Source organism: Octodon degus, unplaced genomic scaffold (assembly GCF_000260255.1).
Source record: "Octodon degus isolate 3935 unplaced genomic scaffold, OctDeg1.0 scaffold00026, whole genome shotgun sequence".
NCBI classification, from domain to species: domain Eukaryota; kingdom Metazoa; phylum Chordata; class Mammalia; order Rodentia; family Octodontidae; genus Octodon; species Octodon degus.
The window spans coordinates 13,192,035-13,208,170 of NW_004524602.1; positions in this window are offsets into that span (position 1 = coordinate 13,192,035).

Consider the following 16,136-nt stretch of genomic DNA (forward strand, 5'->3'; position numbering starts at 1 on the left):
CCTGAGTTTGACTCCTAGTACCCCCCAATATATATATGTAAAGAATAAATGTATGACATAATAGTAGGAAGACTTAACACTCAGAAAATCAAATAATGTGACCTGGTGGCAGATTCTTTTTTACTCAAGAATGTACAACCCAAGACAGCTCTCCGAGAGGCAGCTGGCCTGAGGCTGGGGAGTGCCGAGCTGTGTGTCACTCTGAGCTGTCCAAACCAGCAAATGGTGTGGTCAGAATGGCTAGAGGTGATTCTGAGCACAACAGGATGTGCAGCTACAGAGAGAAGAGCATAAGAAAATCCTAGTTGTCCCTGTCAGTTTTGCAGAATTTTCCAAGAAGTGCTCTGAGAGGTACAAGACAACGTCTGGGAAAAAGAACTCTAAATTAGAAGACATGGCTATGGTTGAAAAAATGAAAAGATTCTGGACCAGCTAGGGGAGGCAAGAAGAGAAAGGACCCTACTGCCCCCCAAAAGATAACTGTCTGGATCCTTTCTGTTCTGTTGACAATTCATCCTCAAGATCAGATCCACAGAGATGTGGCCACAGAGCTTCGTGTGATGTGGGGTAACTTATGTGACAGTGAAAAGCAGCCACACATCCCCAAGGTTGAGAAGGTGAAGGAAATAGAGGAGAGGACATCCCTGGCCATGAATCTAAAGGAAAGCTTGGCAGCACAAAGGTGCCACTAAAGTCCCTTAGAGAAAAGTGGGTGAGGAAGACATGACAAGAAGAAGAGAGGAGAAGGACAAGGGTAGGGGAAAGGAGGCAGAGGAGGAATGCAAAATCATTTATCCACCTCCTTGCGAATATCCTAGTGCTGTGATCGCCACGTCTCTGGTTTCAGACAGGCCTAGTTCCCTCATCGGGCTTAATTACGGAGTTTGTTCGTGATCACGCTATCGTGTCTTCAAGTACTCCAGAAACTGTTGGTGCTGAACGTGAAGTAGCCATGGATATCCAGAACGCCCTGGAACTACATCCAAGCTGTACACATTTCCACAAATTTTTAAAAATGAAAAGCCACTCTTGTGTCCTTCTCACTCTGTGCACTTTGCTGTTGGCGTGATGAGGCACTTGAGGAGATTTCTGGCACTTAAAAAGATTTGTAAGATGATGTTAACTATATCGATATTGGCTAGAAATCCTGCGTTACCAATTGAATAGCTCAGCAGTCTAAGAGCCCGCCTGGCAAACGCAAGGACCCAGGTTTGATCCCCAGTACTGTATGTCATGCCGGCCCTGGAACCCCGGGTGCTCTGTGTCAGCCCCAAAACTGGGTGTGGTAGCACATGCCTATAATCCCATTGCTGGGGAGACTGAGACAGGAGGATCACTGAGTCTAGGCTGTGTAGCAAGAGCCTGTAACAAATAAATAAAGAAAGATTAAAAGAAGAAAGAAAGAAAGAACGAAAAGAACAAAGTAACAAAGCCAGATCCTTAATGCTCCTGGTTTAGCGCTGAGGCTGTCTGGGTGGGTGGTCTTTGGAGGGGTCGCAGCTCAGGGCTGCACGCGTGGCTGGACCCACTGTCTGGCACCACAGGCTGTTCTGGCCACACCCACCCCCGGTGCACTAAGCCGGCCACCAAGACCAGGCATGGTGGTGCACCCACGTAATCCCAGCGCTGGGGAGGCTGAAAACAGGAGGATCCCTAGGAGTTCAAGCTGTGTAGTGAGACCCTATATCAAATACATTTCTTAAAAATCCCAGTAAAGTAAAAATCCCATTTTTAAAAAAAAAAAAAAAACCCAACTTAGCTTCAGTTGTCTTGTTTCTGTGTGCGGCGACATGGTATTCTTTGCTGTGCTCAGCTGTGGCCCAAGGGCGTCAGCTGGCAGGAGAAGTGTTTGGATTTTGTTCGCTTTGAGTTCAGTGCACCAAGTTTACATTGCTTGTTTCTAAACAAACTGTAGAACTCCTCTGTTGGCAAAGCAAAGAGCCACCCCATCCACACATGCTCTAGAGCCTTCTGTACTTAAGCACGCTTTGTGATGCTTTGTTATTCTTTTGTACTAGGAGGCTGAAATGTTTTTGAAGTTAAACAGTATTACATTAAAAAGAATGTATATATGACTTTACTGGGATTTTTTAAAAAATGTATTTGATATAGGGTCTCACTACACAGCTTGGACTTCTAGGGATCCTCTTGTTTTCAGCCTCCCCAGCGCTGGGATTACACTGGTGCACCACCATGCCTGGTCTTGGTGGCCGGCTTAGTGCACCTGGGGGACGTGGCCAGAATGGCCTGTGGTGCCAGAGATCGAACCCCAGTCCCCGTGCTTGCCGAAGCAGGCACTTAGTCCACTGAGTTATCTCACCAGCCCATTTACTGGGATTTTCATGTAGTATTGAGAATAAATGATATTTTGAGAGTTTCTCAGTAGTTTTTTTTTTTTTTTTCTTTTTAGTACAGGGTCTATAGGGTCTCACTACACAGATTGGACTTGTAGTGACCCTCCTGTCTTTAGCCTCCCAAGCACTGAGATTACAGGCGCGTGCCACCAAGCCCAGTCTCAGTCACCGTTTCAGTGTGCCCCAGGGGCAGGGCTGGCATCTCTGCAGTTTTAACAAGAGATAAAAAAGAACTATTCTGCTGGTTAAAAAATGAGTCATAGATAGGAAGTATTTCTTCAATGTATAATTGGAGGAAATGCTGAATTTCAGTTACTAGTTAACAAAAGGAAAGATATTTTTTCCCATTTGTATTTGTGAGATCATTGAATTCTATCACCTGCTCCTGAAGAGTTCCGTGGACCCTGGTGAGTGCTCCCTGCATGAGGGGATCAAAGACCTTCCAGATCCAGAGTTTCACAGCCATATAAAACATGGTTGACCAGGTGGACGAGGTGGAAGGACCTTCCAGATCTGGAGTTTCACAGCCATATAAAACAAAGTTCTAATTGCTCATGTTTGTATGGGATATCAGTGGGCCAAGAACGAGGTCCGTCACCCCAGCCCGCATCTCCAAGAGCCTCCACGTTGCCACAGAGGTGACACGATGGGTCTGCTGGAGGTGAGGAGGGGAGCGGAGAACACAGAATGAAGAAGCGGGGCAGAAGGACACTGGAGAAATCTCCGTCATCTCCTGAAGTGAAGAGAGGGAGAGAGTTAGGCAGTCCCTGCTTGCCAAGGCTGACCACAGACTGCCTCTCTGCGTCAGGAATTCAAAGTTCGTGCCAGGAACTCAGTAGATGAAGCTAGAAAATGCAGTGGTGACCATTTGGAAAGGGTACTCCTTCCTTTCACAAGATGGGGTGCATTCGGGTGGTCTGGCCACAGCCTCTCCCTTTCCTTACAGGCCCTCCTCTTTCCAAAAATCAACCTTTTATATTGTAATCTTCAGTGCATATGGGGGCTTTTATGTCTTTTTCAAAACAAACGAAATTCCCATTAACAAAAAGAGACTTTCTACAAGTCTGAGGGACAATGTAGTCAATGTTTCTAGCCTGGGCTCTGAGACCCGTGTAAGCTCGTTTCTTTCAGAGCCTGCAGCCAGGCCCATGCCTGTGAAAACGGATTTATACAAGAAATCCCTCCACCCAGTTAAAAAGAAACACGTGCCTCCTACTTTCTTCTGGAAATCTTGACAGATCTTCAACTCTGTAAGACATATAAATCAGCTGGCTGTAGCATCAACGCCCGAGTCAAACTTGATTTTTCAGTCAGTCAACATTTCATGATTTTTGAGCCAAACAGCACACACACACACACACACACACACACACACACTCACGTACACCTCTCCCCCAGCTGAATGCTCTCCCATGCCAGCCAGGCAAAGGCGCTAGATTTCTCTCATTGGTCCACCCTTGCGCAGTCAGACACCCTGTGTTATTTCGTTCTTTGAGTCCTCTGTGTTTCATTCACTCATTCACTCCTTCTGCAAATAGTTGCTCAAAAGCTGTTGTGCTTACTGCTCACGCGTAGATGGTAAGAAAGGGTGCTGACACTTACTAACCGCTCCTGGATCTATTTTCTCACCCCTTACCTCGTTTAATTTTCACAATTACCCTTTGTTGTCAGAAACCCAATCCCCAGTCTCAGCTATAAAGATCTTAAAGCTTAGAAAGGCAGAGTAACTAATGACACAGCAAGTTATTCACAAGTCCTGAGCTCCTCAAGTGCTTTCCTAGGAAAGGGAGATGTATATGGTACTAATACAGCCGGCAAGAGCGTCAGCTAGAACTACAGATATGAGAAATAACTAGGCATGCATGACAGGACAACCGCTTTTTTCAAATGAAAGGAGAGACAAAGATACAGGGATCATTGTGGACTAGATGGTCCGTGAAGCTGGGCTGATACCAAAGCATAAAGACTTGGCTATTGGGAAGGGGATGAAAGAAGAGGTTTCCAGAAGTGAGTGGTGGTGAATGGAGGTCTAGAATCAGAAATTAAATCTAATACGGAAGCCTGGGTAAAGCACATCATGAAGGTAATGACCTCTAGGAGCTGGGGTGTGCTGCCATCATGCCTGAGGTGAGGCAGCAGCCAGGTGCCCCTGACAGATGCTGGGGCTGTGGTGGTGCAGTTGCTAGACACGGTCAGTGTGGGCTATGGGGGGCTCTGATTGTCCGAGTACAGCAAGATGCTGGAACCCAGACCCCCAGGGCCTGGGCTACACATATTTCTGGCCATTTGGTCTGTAGAGAGGAAATTAGATGTTGATTCCTGATCACTGGTAAAGCATAATTTTGAAGTCAAGTCTGTTAACATGAGGAAATCAAAATTCAAGTTGACAAAAAATGTAACAACCCCTTCCACCACAGCAACCATCGAAGAAGAGTAGCCATGGCCCTCCACTATCCCATGGCCGTGGGCCTCAACAAGGGTCACAAGGTGACTAAGAATGTGAGCAAACCAAGGCACAACTGTGGCTGTGGATGTCTCACCAGACAAACCGAGTTCGTGTGGGACATGATCTGGGAGGTGTGCGGCTTTGCCCCCTATGAGCGAGGGCTGCGCCATGGAGCTACTGAAGGTCTCCAAGAACAAGCGCATCCTCAAGTTCATCAAGAAAAGGGTGGGGATGCACATCCAGGCCAAGAGGAAGTGTGAGGAGCTGAGCAACATGCTGGCCGCCATGAGGAAGGCAGCTGCCAAGGAGGAATGAGCCCCTCTGGAATAAAGCTTTCCAGGAAGTTAAAAAAAAAAAAGAAATGTAACAACCAAAACTTTTTAAAAAGTATAAGCACATACCTAAAACCTAAACATCCCACAATGCAAGAGTGGTTAAGTAAACTGCGGGGCAAGGTTAGGCAAGGAGGTTAGTTAGGAAGCTGCAGAGACCAGTGTGTGCATGGTGTTACAGAACTACTGTAGGGATGGGCATAAGTGGGTGGATTCCAGAGATACTCACATTATAGGTAGAATCCCCAGCATAGGGCAACACTTGGGTGTAAGGGATGAGGGCAAAGTGGGTATCAGGAACAATTAATGCCTGGGTTTCTGGCTTGGGCAGCTGGGTAGATAAGGGTGTTATTTACTGAGATGAGTGAATGCAGAGGAGGAGCCTGTGTGTGTGTGCTTGTGGAGGTGGGAACAATGAATCCAGCTTTCAACATGTTGAGTTTGGCAACTGCCCAAGACTACTCATTGAACAGCTGGCTATGTGGGTCTGAAGCTCAGGGGAAGAGATTCAAGCTCATCACAGAGGTTTAAAAATCAGTTAGCTTCTAGCTGGCAAGTAAAGGCATGGGCGGGGGACAGGTGACATCACCCTGGAGGTCTGCACAGAGTGAGGAAGGAGGGCAGGACAGAAGCCCAGGGCCCTCATCATGGAAAGGGTGGGTAGGAGAATATGGCCCCAAGTGGAGGCCATATGGAGAAAAAGTCAAGTAAGAGAAAAACCAGGCCAGGGTAATTGTGGTCAACAGCATCAGTTGGCTGTTGAGGTCAGGGCAGAGAGCTTAGCAGTGTCCATTGTGTTTAGCAGCAAGACTGTCCCTGAGGGCCTTGGAGGAGACCATTCTCATGGGATGTTGATGACTGAAGCCACCGCAAATAGACTCAGGAGCAGCTGAGGGGCGAGGAGTGCAGCTAGGTCATTTAAGAAGTTAGGCTGTGAAGGGGAAAGAGCTAAGGTAGGAGCTGTCCTTCCTAAGGGGAAAGGACACCGTCTGTTGAGATGGACGGACAGAAGTCTTCAAGTGCTGTTGGGAAGAGGGAGCCAGTGGAAAGAATGTAAGAAGGCCTAGAAGGGCTTAATGCCAAAATGTTTTGTTGTTGTTTGTGAGGACCAGCTGAGCTGGGGATCAGTCACACGTGCAGGCGTAGAGCAAGGCCAGCTGAGGAACATGGAGCTCGAGGCAAGCCAGGTGAACAAGGGTTAGGCAGAGGGCTTTCACCTGACGCCCACCTGCTGGGTGTCGGAATAAACACCTTCCAGTCACTGGGGGGGCCTTTCTCTTCCACCAGAAGGGCCCCACCTGACCTCCGCTTTCTGCATTTCTTGTCTTCATCTCTTTATTCTCACCATCCTCCCCCTGGGAATTTCAAGAGCTGCACTGAACCCAGCACTTGCTGTTTTGTTTTTATTTTATTTTGAGACAGGGTCCTACTATGTAGTTCAGACTGGCCTTGAACTCACTATGTAGCGTAGGTCGGTCTCCAGCTCCAGTCAGGCTCTTGAGTGCTGGGATCACAGGCTTGCGCCTCCATGCCCAGCTTAAGATGTTAACGGTGGTATTGACACCTCTGGGCCGTGCAACTGGGGGACCTTTGGATCTTCAAAAACAGGCTAACTGATGTTTGATGGAATTTTAGCGCTGTCTGCTTTAGTGCCATAAAATTCTCTCCAGTGTGTGCATTCACACACACACACAGAGGTTTGTGGAGTGGACACACCCTCTTGCCTATTTTGGGTAGAAGAGAGCTCAGCCAGAAGCGCCACACTGGTGACTAGTGGTGATAACCAGCAATCTACGTGGCCCAGTGATCCGCACTCCCAGGAGCGCAGCCTGTGTACAAAGCCCCTCCACCCAGAACCAAGGTCATCTGTTTGACCAAATAATACAATACAAGTGACAGGACAAAGGTGTGGTCCCCAAAAGCACTGCACCTCAGCCTCGCCCCTTTGCATTTCAGAATCCAGAGGAAGCCAGATCCTTGTTTGGAAGATGTCCAAGGAGTGCTGGCTGGACATGGTGGTTCATGCCTGTAAGTCTAGCACTTGGGAGGCTGATTCAGGAGCATCGCTCATGTTCAAGGCCAGCCTGGGTTACAAAGTGATGAGTTCAAGGCCAGCCTGAACTGGAATGGTCTCACCGCGCACACACGCCCGCCTCCCCCAAAAAAGTGCCGTAGAAAGGGCCTCATGGAGAGAAGCTGACGCCTTGGTCACGATTCAGCACCAACTCGCCCCTTGAGGAATGTGGATCCTCCAGCCCCACAGAGCTTGGAGGCGGCCCCAGCAGACCCTGGACCACCGCACAGCAGCTGCGGGAGACCTGAGCTGGGACCTGCAGCTGGGCTGCTCTTGGGTCCACAACCCATGGAAATCCATGAAAAATAGTACATTATTATGGTTTTAAGATGCTGTGTTCGGGGGTGGTTTGCTGTCCAACAGTGAGCTATCAGCGCCTTATGCAGCCCGAATGCAACCGTGTTTCACAACACGGGTACTTGATAATAGTTCTCTCTCCCCTGCCCTCAAGGCTTTGCTCACTGGAGAAGTGGGGCTGGTGGGCAACCCACTGTCTGGGGCCCCAGCTGTCCCTCTCAGATAGACGCTTGCTTTCTCACAATTCTTCCTACTCTTAAAAAAAAAGTGTGTACCAGCTGTGTGTGGGATTTAAGGCTCAGACATCCCTCGGTGAGCGGTGAACGGAGAAGCGTTTCCTCCTCTGCACCCCCACTGGAGACCCCCACTGTGCAGCTAGCTCTTAGCATGTGAGTGCTACACGCGACTCAAGTGGGAGTCAAGGATCGCGCAGATTCTCAGACGCTGTAGTTTTCGGATGTAATTTTAGTGGACGTGAACTTGAACGGTTTCAACTTGCATGATAAATGACATTCCATTGCCGTGACAACTACTTGTTAATCATGCCTGTTCACATGAACTTTTACTCTTTGGGAGTTTAGGTTCTCCTAGCTCATGTGGGAGAGCAAATTGTGCGTTTTTTTTTTTTCAATTGTAAAACAACTGGAGTTAGAGGAGGGATGGGCGGGTACTGACTCTAAGAACCACTGGACTATGAACCAGCACCTAGGTTTATCAAACCTGCCACGGCGAGGGCAGCTCTCTCTTACTTCATTTTCCATTACCAGCACAGTACCTAGTACATAAGACTATTTTACGAATTTGTTGGATAAATAGCAGTTCTTTATTGGCTGTGGTAGTGTACTCTGGGAAGCTGAGGCAGCAGGGCTGCGAGTTCGAACCCAGTCTGGGCAACTTACTGATTTCATAAGATCCTGTCTCAAAATGAAAAATTAAAAGAGGAGAGAAACTGGGAATGTAACTCAATAAATATAATCTTCAGTCTTACCCCCTCTATACACACAATGGGTAAATAAATAGAAACTCAATTTCTCTTTCTTCCCTTATTCTATTCAAAGGGCTTCATAATATCACCTTGGAAGGTTCCACCCCTCGCACTCCTGTCGAGGGGAGCTGAGGAAGTGTCCGACAGGGGAGCCCAGACATTTCCTGGGTATAGCAGTCTCTCCGAACTCTACCTCACCCTGCACCCTGGGAAGTAGAACTGGAGAAGTAGGAACTGGATTCCTGCTGAAGATGCCCTTACTGCCAGAGGCTTGGGGGTGTCCAGAACACCTGCTGAGACTCAAGTGAGAATCACTCTTGTCCAGCGAGGTTCTGTAGCTTTTGTTCGGGGACCCAGGGGTTGAAGCTGGCACGTGAGAAACACTTTGGTTACCCAACATGCATGGCCTCGTCTCCTTCCGTGTCTTCCTAGGGGAGGCGAATCTTCCTGCTGGGCAGTCAGTGGACTTGTGCCCAGCCCTGTTATCCTGGACATTTCCAGACTAGTTCTTCCACCTCCACATTCTGGCCACTACAGGGTGGGGATGCCACTTGCCTAGCCAAAGAGCGACATTCCTGGCTCACCCTGGGCGTTTTCTGAGCTTGTCACCCGGGCCTGATGACAAGAGACAAGCTTTGTTGCTGTGGAACTCCTGGGACAGGGAGCTTTGGTGTGTGAGACGGAGGACAGAGATTATGCGACAGGCGGGCTCCTATGGCGACCAGCAGCTCTGGGACTTCCCCGATGACTTGCAAATAAGTCCTGGAGATGGATGGCCGGAGACTGGCAGGGCCATGTGGCCTGGAAGTGGGCAGAGCAGGGACACCAGGCTCCCTGCTGCTGGGATACTTGTGGCAAGAGCACTTGTTTCTGAAACCAGATACCTCACGACAATCAGCTCTTGGCTCTCTGTCTATCAGTGAGGGAGGCAGCTGGCCCAGGGGGAGGACAACCTGACCCAGGAATTAAAACAACCGTATGTGCAGCCCGGCCCAGAGGCTGTGAGTCGGGGAAAGCGTTCCCAGTGCTCTTAGCAGCGTCTCTGCTGAGCACATTTGGAGCCCAGGGATGCCCAACACGTATTACCTCCTCTACTCTAAAAATTTTTATTGTTTTTTTTCCCAAAAGCTTTCAAACTACATTCATTACGCTTTTTTTTTTTCTTTTTTTTGTATTTTGGTAAGGGTCTATAGGATCTCTCTACATAGATTAGACTCGTAATGATTCTCCTGTGTTCAGCCTCCCAAAGAGGCTGGGATTACAGGTGTGCACCGCCACACCCAGTCTCAATGGATATCTCAGTGTGCCCTGGGGTGGGGGGTGCGGGGCCGGCATAGCACACTGAGACTTGAACCCCAGCCACTGCATCTCTGTGTAAAGATGCCTTAATCTGCTGAGCTATTTGCCTGGCCCTTCACTACACTTTTTTAAAGAAACCTTTGTGACTTTGGCAAGGAAACTGGACAATTATTTTTCCTCCCAGATTTCAGTGAGGAAACAGGAAGAACAGGCATAAAGAGCAAAAGCCCCGCCACGGGTTAACAGCAGTCGCAAGCACGAAGGGCTCCTAATTCCGCCACAGTTGCTCCAGGGGCCCCATGGCCCCATGCAGGCCAAAGGCAGTGCCTGCTGCTTCCTTTCCAGTACGCAGCAAGCACTTCAGCTCTTAACCCACGGAGGGTCCAGAGGTGGGGCGTGACCCGGCTCCCATGCAAATGCACGATACTGAGATTTTAATCTGGGTGTCAAAACACCTCCTGGGTCCTTCAGAGACCCGGGCAATCCCCCTCCACCTCCTCTCTGCCCCTTTGCCGAGTGAGGAGGCTCCTGGCCTGGGCTCCCTGGGAGCCCTGGATGGGGCTCAGGGGAACCTTTCCAAGCCCCGGCTCTAGCTCCGTGAGGTCCCGAAGTGAGACCGGCCAAGGTGGCTGGAGAAACGCAGACAACGCGCCTTTGGCCTTTGGAAGCTACTCTACAGTTTAGTGATTTATCATTCTGTAAAGGCAGAGGAGAATAGAAACAATTTGGGAACAAGACTTCCCACGGAGAAAGAGCGGTGCGTGCTGTGTGGCTTATGTGCACAGGAGGGCAGATGGAATTCCTCACCTGAACGCCGTGGGCGAGGGCCCTGGTCCTCTGAATTCCTCCTCTGGCTTGTCCCAAGGCAGGGCATCTGGTAAAATCAAGGAAGGGCTTCAGTGTCTGCTGCCTGCCCCTCGTCCCCTCGCTGTTCTCCACATCCGGGTGTCAGGAAGCAGAGGCCACTGCTTCCCCTCAGATCTCCCTGCCATGCACTCAAGAGCTGGGGGGCTTCTGCCGGCCCCTGGCTCCATTCTTGGGTTCATAAAACACCTACCAAGCATTCTACTTGTGAGTCAGTATATTACATACACAAGTACACTTATAGATGCACTCGTGGTATATACATATATGGCAATATTGTATACAAATAATAATAATAAAGATGCTAGTTAATATTTCCTGACAGTTTATATTTCCTAATCCCCAGAGAGCCTTTTTAAAAATTTAGGTTACAACTAATCTCATCCTTATACTACTCCTGTGAGGTTGGTATTTCTAATCCCCAATTTGTGGATTACCAAGTTTCCCCAAAAGTAAAACCTAGCTGGAAAATAATCAGCCTTGAAAACCAACGATGGGACACGCCAGCCCCGATCTGCCCATCCTCGCCTCGACTGCCGACGTGGTTCTCTTGCTCGGCAGCTGCGCTGCAAGATGCGGAGGCGAGGACAGGTGTTTGGGCTGTCACTTCGGCCCTCTTTTCTGGGAAGGGAGGAAGACCTTGGGGCACACAGGGTTAAGGACAGTATGGCCATCATGTCAGATTGAGGCCAGTGTGCCTGACACCTCAGAGGGTCTCATCTTCACAAGCACACACAGGCGAGACCTGGTTGCCAGGGAGGTGCAGCTCAGAGGCTGTGGGACTCTGACAGACAGCGAGTGAGGTAGAAATACTATAGGCAGTCAGATAGGGTGCTCAGGAAAGTCACACAAAAGATGAACGGACATTACAGCTCTGGCTGGAGGTGCATCTGTCAGAGGCCAGGCCTCAAGATAAAGATAGAATGACCAGGCCTACGTGCCTCCTGAAGGGATAAGATTAGTGTTGTCACCTGGTCCAATAAAGTCTAGAAAGACACCAGTCACCTTGGTGGGTGACCAAGACTTCCCTTCTTGAACATTCTCTGTTCTTTCCATGTGCACTTGCTACATGACCGGCTTCCCCCTTGGATCAATATTACCTAAGGGGCTACGCTTGTAACCCTATTGGCTGATTATAGTTTCATTGTACCCACCTCATGATTCTGTGCCTGCCCCGTGATTTTGCTCTGTAAAGCTTCTTCTAGAAAGTGGGGTCTGTGGCAGCCCACTCGGGTCCCCTCCTGTCTCTCTCAGGAGCTGTTTTCTCCCAATAAAATGTCCTACTCTTAACCTCCATCATTCCTTAGAACTCATTCTTCAGATTTGGGGAATGTGGACTCAGCATATGGGACATCTATCAGTTTGGGAGTTACGTTGATTTTCCCCGTAAAATATGAAGGTCCTATATCCAGAGGTGGCACCCCCTGGGAGGACCAGTCACTGGGACTGTGCCCGAGGTGGGCCATGAGACACCAGTGCCCTCCTCTTTTTCTTAGCCCCATGGCTCAAGATAGAAGCAACGTTTCGCTCTTCTGCTTGTCCTGTCCTCGACGTGCTGCTTGGCACTACTCCAAGAAGTGGGGCCAGCCAGACCTCCGAGACTGGGAGCCGGAGCGAACCTTTCTACTTACAAGCCGTCAATTCCAGGGCAGTTCTTCACGGTGAAGGCAAGTTGGCAGGCCTCACAAGCAGCAGAGACGCAGACACATGTCGGGAGCGCAGCGGTGGGTGAGCCACGTGCCTTGGAGACACTGGTGGGAGAGGCTTTCACTGGGGGGCAGGCCTGCGAACCGAGAGCTCGTCCCGGACGTGAAGATACTTACTCTCCTGCCCCACGGTGTGCCCCGTGTGTGTGGTGTCTCTGTGGCATGGAAGGAATGACAGTGACAGCCACTGTAGTCTCAGCAACTGTAGCAGTAATCTTCTTGTCCTTCCATCCGTCCATCTGTTCTTTCTTTCTTTCTTTCTTTCTTTCTTTCTTTCTTTCTTTCTTTCTTTCTTTCTTTCTTTCCTTGTCTTTCAGTACTGGGGATTGAGTCCAGGGCCCTTGCACTGACTTGCGAAGGCTTTAAAATTTTTTTATTTTATTTATTTTGAGACAGAGTCTTGCTAAGCCACTAAGCTGCCCAGGCTGCGTTTGAACTTGCAATCCTGCTGTAGCTTCTCAGAGTGCTGGGACTGCAGTGTGCACCACCACACTCCGGGCTCGGCAGCAATCTTGATGCAGGGCTCCAATGCCCAGGGCTGTGGCACAGACCCCCACGATCTGCACACCTCCTTGATAACTGAAGCCTAAACTTTGGGGGTAGGGGGAGGAGGGAGTACCGGCAATTAGACTTAGGACCTCTCGCTTGCCAGGCAGGCGCTGTGCCGCTGAGCTATATCCCTGGTCCCCTGAAACCTAAGCTTTTAAGGGCCACTCTGTGCTGGCTATAGTGTATGTTGCTATTTTATTTTATATTTTGTACCAGGAATTGAACTCAGGACCTCAAACTTGCCAGGTAGGAGCTGTGCCGCTGAGCTATCTCCTCACCCCCCTGTGTTTTTTTAAACCACGTCCCAGTTCGGGCAGCAGCTCATAGCCTCCTCCTTATGCAGACGGGGAACCTCAGGCTCACAGGTGGCAGTAACTCGTGTGCTTCAGGGCCTGCCCAGGATGGGGCCGCGTTGGAATCCAGGTCAGCATGAACTTCCTGCTTGCTTGTTACCGTTTCTAATTCATAGCTTTCTAAAATACGCTCCCCCTCTGCCTTCCTTGGGAAGTGGGAGACTCAAGGCCGTCCCTGTGAATAGAGCCCTCGTGTGTGGTGTGCGCCTGGGCACAGAGAAGAGGCCCCAGTCACGGGCTGGAGCAGCCACTGACCGAGCCTCATCTGCCACGCTGTGCTCTCTGCCTGCCCAGGGGTGCTTTCAGGGATTATTAAGTTTTATGGGGTGATGGGGTTTTATACCCCTATAAAAGCTCAATCTGTTCTGTCCTCGGGATTGTTTTCTTCCAGATTCTCACCTTGTGATCTGCTTTGTTCTCTGTCACCACCTGCTGAAGCCAGGTGCCCAGGCATCTACTTCCTAACCTCTGCCCATTCCAACTAGCCTACTGAAAGCAATAAAGGTTGCCCAAGGAAGCCAAAGAGTGTGCCTAAATAACTCAGGTGTGACACGCAGAGGCCCAGAGACAGCTCTTTAGATTGGGCTGGTCCTAGCCAATAGCACTGTAGCATCGTTTGAGGGAGTGGGATTTTCCTAGTTTGACTCACACAGGCTTCCATAGACTCCTTAACATAGATGAGAAACCAGGCCTTTTTCTTGCTTAGGTTGCTGCCTGGCCCGCTGGGTTAATTTGCAACATGGTGACATGCATCAGACACCTTTAGCTGTCACAAGTGTTGATTTCCATGGGACTTATCAGGCGGGGTAGAGTTGAAAACACCCTTCAGGGCTGGAGAGATGGCTCAGTGGTCTAAAGCACCTACTTGGAACAAACTTGACAAAGCACAGGGACCGCGGTTCAATCCCCCAGCACCACATGCCAGCCAGCCCCGCCGCCTGGTGGGCTGAGCTGGCCACACACACACGCACACACACACTAAATAAATGTTAAAAAAAAAAAAAGAAAGAAAACACCCTTCAAAGCAGGGCCAATACATTGAAAGAGCCTTCAGATGCCTTTCTCAGTTTATAGACCCTGAGGCAGACTTGGGGATACGCAAGGTCTTTGAGAATGTTTTATCCTTGTGGAGGACACTGAAACTGAAAATTGCAATAGCCCCTTCATACCTGAGCAGTCAGTAACTCATTCATCCATCCATTTGTATCTCAAGGACCGAGTAACCCGGCCCTCCAACCCCATCTCACCCTTTTCCCCCTTATTCCTGTTTGCCCATGATTTGGGGTGAGAATTTTGGGTGAAACTTTTCTTTCCCTTGTGCTCTGAGCACTGGTCTTACAGAATTGTAGTGGTTCTGCAGATGCCCCAGACCTCCCTCTGGCTTCACCCTGAAGATACAGCACAAGTGCATGCTGCGACCTCCCACCCCCTACTCAGGGTCTGAGGGGGCAGCAGCCTTTGGAGAAGACAGCGGACAAGAGTGAGAGATGGCTCCCCTGCACCCACCAACCCCAGGTGGAAACACTAAACTGCCTATCCCAAGAGTACCCTGGCCATTTCTGCTCACTCTGGTCCTCCCTGGGTTTATTGGCTTTCTCTTTTTTTCTTCCCTTATCCGAAATTCCAGTGGACATTTTGTCCTTCCATTATGTGTTCATTCATGCATGCATGCATGCATGCATTCATTCATTCATTCATTCATTCATTCATTCTCTATTCATTCATCCGCTCACTGATTAAGCAGTATCCACTGCAAGGCACCATGCCAAGCACCGCTGAGGACATAAAGATGGACTAGACACGAATTCCGAGCCTGCATTGCTGATAATCCATTCCAGCAGATAAGATACATTCTGTAGAGTGAGACCCTTACACGTGATGTGCTAAGAAATGCAAGTGCCTGGGAGGAGAAGCTGTGCTGCAGAGGACCAGCTGGACTGGTTTGGAAGGACTTCTCAGTTCCTTTCTGGAAGGGAGGAACAAAGCCCTGATGTCTGAAGTCAAAGGGACTGAGGGTAGCAAGGAGAACCTGGGTGCTGAAGTCACAGTAAGCAAAGAAGAGACAAGTGTCTGAGGTCCCTAGATGGATCTTTCTTCCTCCTTTGCACCGCCTTCAAATCCTGACTCTTTATCAGGCTGGGCCACTGCACGGATAAGAAGGGAAGTGGTCCCTGCCCCGGCAGCATGACCTTGGCCAAGGTCACATCTCTAATTCTCTACATGTATGTTATGGTTTGTGTCTAGTTGTCCCCTCAAAGCCTCATGTAGTCATGGGGAGGGGACTTCTAGAGTTTGTGATTAACTCATGATCCACTGGGATTATGGGTGATCCAAGGCTGGGATTATGGGTCTTAGTACTGCTGGGAGTATGGGTGTGTGTACTTCCCCAGCCAGGGGCAGAAAGCCTGAATGCAGTGTAAGAGAGACAGAGCGACAGACCCTCTCTCTCTGTTGCCATTGTTGTTGTTCCACCACCATGAACTGGGTGCTCTCTGCCCTGTGCCACCCTGCCTTGGAGCCGGCTGAGTACAGACTGAAACCTCCAGTAACTGTGAGCTAAATAAACCTTTCCTTTCTTCATCTTGGGTGTTGGGTATTTGTCCCAGAAACGAGAGAGGAGTAACTGAGACAATGTAACCATTAGACGTATCTGGCACATAGTAGGTGCTTAATGTCTGTCCGCTAAATGAGCGGATGGCAAAGGTATCCATTTATGACAAGGGGGGACTGGTGTCCTGAGGGGGGACCGGTGTCCTGAGGGGGGACCGGTGTCCTGAGGGGGGACCGGTGTCCTGAGGAGGGACCGGTGTCCTGAGGGGGCACCGGTGTCCTGAGGGGGGACCGGTGTCCTGAGGGGGGACCGGTGTCCTGAGGGGA